The sequence below is a fragment of the Tiliqua scincoides genome, chromosome 4 (assembly GCF_035046505.1).
Source record: "Tiliqua scincoides isolate rTilSci1 chromosome 4, rTilSci1.hap2, whole genome shotgun sequence".
Taxonomy (NCBI): Eukaryota; Metazoa; Chordata; class Lepidosauria; order Squamata; family Scincidae; genus Tiliqua; species Tiliqua scincoides.
In genome coordinates this window covers 34,059,054-34,066,080 of record NC_089824.1, presented here as the reverse complement: position 1 = coordinate 34,066,080, position 7,027 = coordinate 34,059,054, and the positions used below count along the sequence as shown (strand labels likewise).

The following is a 7,027-nucleotide window of genomic DNA, read 5'->3' as shown; positions in this document are numbered from 1 at the left end:
CACAATTCCATATTAGAAAGATAAGCATCTTTCCTCTTATCAATTACATTTAGGGCCCAATTCTATTCAGCTTTCCAGGGTCAAGGCAGCTGCAATTCAGCCCCAAGATAATGGAACAAACATTTCCTTACCTTGAGTTGGCCTCTGTGACTGCCCCCAGCAACACAAAATGCAATGCACTCTCCAGTGGTACAGCTGCATCAGTGCTGGAAAGTTGGATAGGATTGGCCCATACATACATATAATATTGTTTGGCTCTGTTGGCCTAACTTCCAAACATACTCTGCGAATACTCATCTCAAGATTGACCAGGTGGCAGAGATCCCACCAATATAAGAAATCCAACCAAAGGAAACACTTTCAATTGCATCTGAGTTTCCTGTAGCTCCAGTTTATGAGTAAAACTGTAGGACTGTCAGCCAGCCTCTCTTGGGGAACAAATTATTGGAATTTCAGACCTGTCAGCGCAGCCAGGCAAGTTCTGAAGGACGTTTAAAAAGAAGCCAAAAGTTAAGCTATTTTAAGGTCAGGATTTCTACAAAGCCTGCCAAAAATTCTACAGTTATTAAGAACTGTTATGTTTGCTCATAAATGAAGCAAAATGGCCATTTCCAAATAGAAATGTAGCATGTTTTTGTTTGCTAGTCTTAGTCCTGAATTGCATGGAAAATAGTAAAAGAAGCAGGGGCCCTTATCACAGGTGTAATTTTAAAACATTTGCTCCTTTTATGGCCTCCTTTTGCACCCCCTCATTCTCTCACTCCCCATTCTTCCTGCAAGTAATGAACACCCTTCATTCCCAGAACCACACACTTTGCAGAGTTGGACTCTGTTTAGTATGCATGAATAATAGTTTGCTGTCCCTGTCTGTTTGCAGATATCCGTACATTCCTGTATGCTACAACCCCACAGCAAACTAGCCCAGGCCAGAAACAAACTTGGCTTGCCAATATTGTTCTCTGTTGTATGCTCTAGCACTCCACACTCCACTTCTCCAGACTTCCTCTCCAGCTTCGTTCTTCTCTTCCTTTCCAAACCTAGGAAGTAGGAGGAGGAATAGCAGTGGAAACAGAAGGGCATTCACAGACAGTACCCTCTCCAATCTGCTGCCTGAGATGACTGCTTTGTAAGGTATCATAGATTGGATTGGCCCTGACAGTTATATCAGCAAAATACTAGCACTGACTCAATCATTCTGGTTTTACAGCATGATGAGAAACATTTTCAAATCTCAGGCAATGCTATCTCAGTGGTTCCTAAATTGTGGGTTGGGACCCACTGGTGGGTGACAACATGATTTTTGGTAGGTCGCCAAAGGGTGATGGAAAGATCAGATAACTAATTGCCTCAAGCCCTGAGGCTATTCAAAAACCAGAAACTGTAGCTGCTAATTGCCCTGCAAAGAGCTCAGCTCTTTCAGTTTGCAAGCATGTGTAAATATAGGGAGAAAAATGTTTGAGGGTCTTTTTTCTGGTTATTGTTACTTATAAATAAATAAATATTATTTCTTTGTAGATCTCCTTTTTTTAAAAGTCTGGTAAACCTTGGTGGATCCCAACAGAGTGACATTTTTAAAAGTGAGTCCTGGCACTAAACAGTTTGGTAACCACTGCTATATCCTGGTTGGCAACCTTCAGTCTCGAAAGACTATGGTATAAGCCTACAGCACCCAGTATTCCCAGGTGGTCTCCCATCCAAGTACTAACCAGGCCTGACCCTGCTTAGCTTCCAAGATCAGATGAGATTGGGCATGTGCAGGGTAACAGTTGCTGTCTGTTTCTCTTCCCTTGAAGACCCTGTTTGTGTGCCAATGGCTGGTGGTGGTAGCACAATCTCACTTTAGCAGGATACTGTATTCTCTCTACCAAGATATCATCCTTGCCTTCATTCTTATGCAATCGATAGGCTAAACAAAGGAAGGAATTTTGTAACAAAACATTACAAATGTGTATTTCAGATTCTTGTCATTATTCTGGTAAGAATCATCTTGCTTTAGGAAAAACGGGAAGCAGATTTATCCAGCTTTGGAATGTTATAAAAATTAACAAACTTCACTATAAGCAGCTAAAGTTTTCCATTGTGAAATATAGGGTTCACGTGCTTTTTTTAAAAATGACTCAGTATAAATATGACTATGGGTTCATAGCAGAAAAAAATTATTACAAGGATCAATAAAGTGCACAGAGTGTTCCCATGATTCAAAGGAACTGCTAAAAGAAAAGTAAACTAAATGCACCAAAGACCAAAAATGGCAACCGTACATGCCCTTGTGCATAAGCATTCCATGGCTTTTTAACAGTGACTGTGTGGGGCTCCAGCCAAACTCTTTTGAGGCCTTTTAGAATGTAAAAACAAAGCAAAAAAATGTGTTTTGGTGCCTTTAAGAAATTCAGTCGCCAAGCGATTGAAGGGGCAACATGCAGCATCATTTCTCAGAACACCATGTGAACCAGAGCATAAAGCCAGCCTCACAATCGAAAATGTTGCTTTAAAGGTTCTGAAAAAAAAAACAGTGCACACATGTACCTTATTAAACAGAACTGTGAGAGATAAATGTAGAGTTTCTGTGCTGACACATTTTATTTTCCAGCTCGGGTCAGTGAATAACTCTCTGGGTGCAGGGGAGAGAAAACAGAGGTAGGAGCAAGCTCTAAATCCTCTGCCAAGTACCCTTTTCATAATTTATAGTCTGTCACCAGTTTTATCACAGAGAACTGTCCCTCTCTTTCTCATTCTGCCGGCTCCTTTCCCACTGGACAGTCCATGCCAGCTGTCTAGGCAGCAAGGACGTCCTTTTTTTCCCAAGCCCCGACCTGTGGGAAAATCTTCATTGGCCAGTAATTGATTCCACCCTGCCAGCTCCATTTACTTTAGTCTACAGTCAAACTGCCAGCAATCTGGAGACAGGCCGCCTCAGCCCTCCCTTGCTCTCGCTATTGAAGTCGGCTCCTACCAGCGCTGTAAGCTACTGGCTCTTGCAGTTGATGTGTCAGCCCTCCCTGCAATTAGCACTAATCTGAAAATTGGCCTCTGCTTGCAAAGCCAAGCACCTGACAGCTAATTGTTTATGTCAGATTGATGTGCATTTAATATGGAAAGGTTATTTATCAAAGGGTATTCTTTTGGGGTGGACCCCCCTCCCCTGTTTGGCTTAGTTTAGAGCAGGAAGTATTGCCACAGCCCCTGGCTGCGAGTTGACAAACCGACAGAGATCTTCTACAGCATTTACCTTAAGTCAGCTAAATAAACACCCTTCCCTGAGCCTCCAGTTCCAAGGGTGCAGGACTAATCTGTTGACATTGTTTATCAAGAAAAAAAGCAGTGATTGGTCTTCTCAGTCAATGGCACAGGGCAACAGCACAAGGCAGGCCAAGACATCTCAGAGAGAAAAGGTACAAACATTTCTGAAATCTGGGGTGATAGCCAACTGGACAAGCAGCCCAATTAGTTGATGCCTGACTGAGAGGTTACCAGGGGCAAAAGCAACCCGAGATGCCTCTTGAGATGGAGCACTTGCAGGGATTCACAATGAAGCAACATGTGGTCCAAAAGGTGTACCTCAAAGTCCCTGTGAAGTCACAGAGGGTGCAGAGGTGCAGCAGAGCATCCCCTGCACCAACACAAGGGATCCTGGGGTGCATCGAGGGTTGGCTGGCACCGTCACTTGGGTTGGTAAACTTTGCTCGTACAACGCGCATGCAAGGTGGATGCTTTGCATGTTTGCAAGTTGCATGGCTTTGAGTTTAGAGGGTGATAGGATTCCCCACACCAAACAATTTAGAAGAATAGCCTCTGCTGCCTTCCTTGAATCTCCTGCAGTTTTCCTACATTTATTTTTCAGCTGCTCAAATCATCTTGCTTTTCTCTATCATTCCTTTCTGGAATTACATAAGAACATAAGAACAGCCTCACTGGATCAGGCCATAGGCCCATCTAGTCCAGCTTCCTGTATCTCACAGCGGCCCACCAAATGCTCCAGGGAGCACACCGTATAACAAGAGACCTGCATCCTGGTGCCCTCCCTTGCATCTGGCATTATGACATAACCCATTTCTAAATTCAGGAGGTTGCGCATACACACCATGGCTTGTACCCCATCATGGATTTTTCCTCCAGAAACCTGTCCAATACCCTTTTAAAGGCATCCAGGCTAGATGCCATCACCACATCCTGTAGCAAGGAGTTCCACAGACCAACCACATGCTGAGTAAAGAAATGTTTTCTTTTGTCTGTCCTAACTCTCCCAACACTCAATTTTAGTGGATGTTCCCTGGTTCTGGTGTTATGTGAGAGTGTAAAGAGCATCTTCCTATCCACTCTGTCCATCCCCTGCATAATTTTGTATGTCTCAATCATGTCCCCCCTCAGGCGTCTCTTTTCTAGGCTGAAGAGGCCCAAACGCCGTAGCCTTTCCTCATAAGGAAGGTGCCCCAGCCCAGTAATCATCTTAGTCGCTCTCTTTTGCACCTTTTCCATTTCCACTATGTCTTTTTTGAGATGCGGTGACCAGAACTGGACACAATACTCCAGGTGTGGCCTTACCATAGATTTGTACAATGACATTATAATATTAGCCGTTTTGTTCTCAATACCCTTCCTAATGAATTTTTTTTTGGTGTTTTCTTGATTTGCTAGTTTCCTTGCTTTGTTATGCTATTGTTTCATTTTGCAATCAAGTGTCCATTATGAGTTAAAAGGTGACGCATTTTGAAGATAAAGGATGGCGAAGTGGAAGGGGGAGAATGAGGGGACATTCTGACTTGTGAGCAACATGAAAAATAGAAGAATGGGGACCACAGATAATAGGTGACGTGTTGACTAGATATGCATCACAAATAGGTATAGCTACCATATGGGAGCAAGATCAATCACTTAACATAATTTGTGACATAGGAACATGTGAAGCTGCCCTATATAGAGTCAGATCATGAGGCCATCTACTTTAATACTGATTGCACAGACTGGCAGCAGTTCTCCAGGGTTTCAGACAGGTGTCTGCCTCTCTTCCCTAACTGGAGGGGCTGGATATCAAAGTTGGGACCATCTACATGCAAACATGTGAACATTCCACATGTTTACACACACAGAACATAGGTCCTAACCAAGAAGGGGAAATATCATAGCAATGACAAAGATTATTTTAGCAAAGGTAGAACAAACAAACTAAATAGGGAAGAGAAGAGGTGCACCAGCACTCTGAATAGCTACTATCTGATGGGAGAGCTTCTATCAGATCCATTGCTCTGCTGTCTAATTTTGATTTAATTTACAGTGTCCTGTAAAAATGGAAAAAATGAAGAAGAAAGAGGCCCAAGGAAGAAAAACAAGTACAGATAAAAGATTAAGATGCATCATATAAATATTCAAAAGACATATTTACTAGACGGGGAAGAAAGAATGGAAGTGAAACAAACATTGTGCATTGTGTTCTACAGCAATGGTTATCTGCTGGTATTAAATGCTTATCTTTCTATCTAGACATTTTCAGAGAACACACTCAAGTTTGCTCCAAGGACAAGCTGTACCAAGGCAAAGAAAACCAGTGGTGGTTGCAGATTGTGCAAAATGGTAAATCAAAGTGACACCTCTTTCCTCCCACAAAGACCAATTTAAATTCTTCCTTTCTTTCTTTCGTTCATAAAATTCCTGTGTAATGGGGGATGTTAAAAAATAAAATAAAAAAAACAAGAGAACTGACATGCCGACCGGACGTGGTTTCCCCTCCCCTTCTGTTTTATCACACATGACATGGTATCAAGTGTTTATTGGCCTCAAATACAGAGGTCTGCTTTCCTCAAAAAATCAGCTGTGCAAATACAGGAAAGACTATATGTGATTTTCTTTAACTCAGTAGAAAAATAAATTTGATCTCATTCTCTGATTGCACTACTGTTCGATGTCTTGGTTGGCACAATTCAAGTTGCTGGTTTTTATGTATAAGGTCCTGAGAGCATGCAGAGATCTGCAGGGAGCATTCAAACACCCATGACCACAGAATGACTCCTTCCTGCTTATCCTGCTTATCCAAAAAGTCGTATTGTCTTTTGCACAAAGAACAGGGGGTAAGTATACTGCAGAAACAAGTCCCTTGTGGGCCACAAACTCCCCAATGTCTAACATGCCAGTGAAGACAAGGGAAATGCAGCCATCTTTGTGGGTGAGCACCATGTACCCCACTATTGTTGGCCAACCCGCCCATGATGTAGAATAGCTTCCTTTATTATTAGAGAGTTGTCTTTGCTAGAATACATCTTTCCTAGTCAGTGGTGTGGATTGAAGGTTGGTTCAAATCACTGGCTGAAGTGAACCCATTAGGGTTATCAGGTCCAAAAATCTGAGATTTCAGAGTTAGGGCCCAGAGTGTCAACAGTTTAAAAATGGAGGGAGGAAATTGGCACTGGGCTGGGAACAGCTGTAGAGAGGAGGAGCCCAGCAGCAGCTCAAAAATGGTCTGAAGTTCATCTTTTTCTGTCTGTCTTCCTGGGGAAAAAATTGTATACAGGTCCAATCTTGTTATACATGGATTTTTTACACACAGATCTGACTCAACATGAATGGCCACTGCAAATGAGAAGAAATGTGCTGATCCCTGGAGAAGGAGAAAAATGCATCTCTTTAAAATCACAGTTTTAAAAACTGCTTTTCTTACTGTTGTAGAGAGACAGTCAGGCAAGCGATCATTCCATTCTTCAGCTGAGCCAGGCAAAAGCAAGATGTCCTTTGCATTTCTAATTGTTGACTGCCTCTCTACAACAGTAAGAAAAGCTGTTTTTAAACCACAGTTGTAAAGGACACACTTTAATTTTTTAAAAATTGCTTTTAACTAACACATTTTATGGTATCAGCAGGGAGTCCCAGAATAAACCCCTATGAATGTCGAGACATGACCTTATTAGGAGCAATAGAGGGGCAAAAAACCTGGAAGTGGGTCTTTAAATCTATTTTTCCACTGTTTTTTTATCCGTGTATATTTTTTACCCATTAGGAGTTCTGGAATGGAACCGCAGTGGATAACAAGCCACGACCT

At 42.2% G+C, this 7,027-nt stretch overlaps 1 pseudogene; it reads right to left on the bottom strand.

The window, feature by feature from the left end:
* Nucleotides 1-1,657: 1,657 nt before the first annotated feature.
* LOC136650439 (5S ribosomal RNA) lies at nt 1,658-1,777 on the bottom strand (annotated as a pseudogene).
* Nucleotides 1,778-7,027: the final 5,250 nt, after the last annotated feature.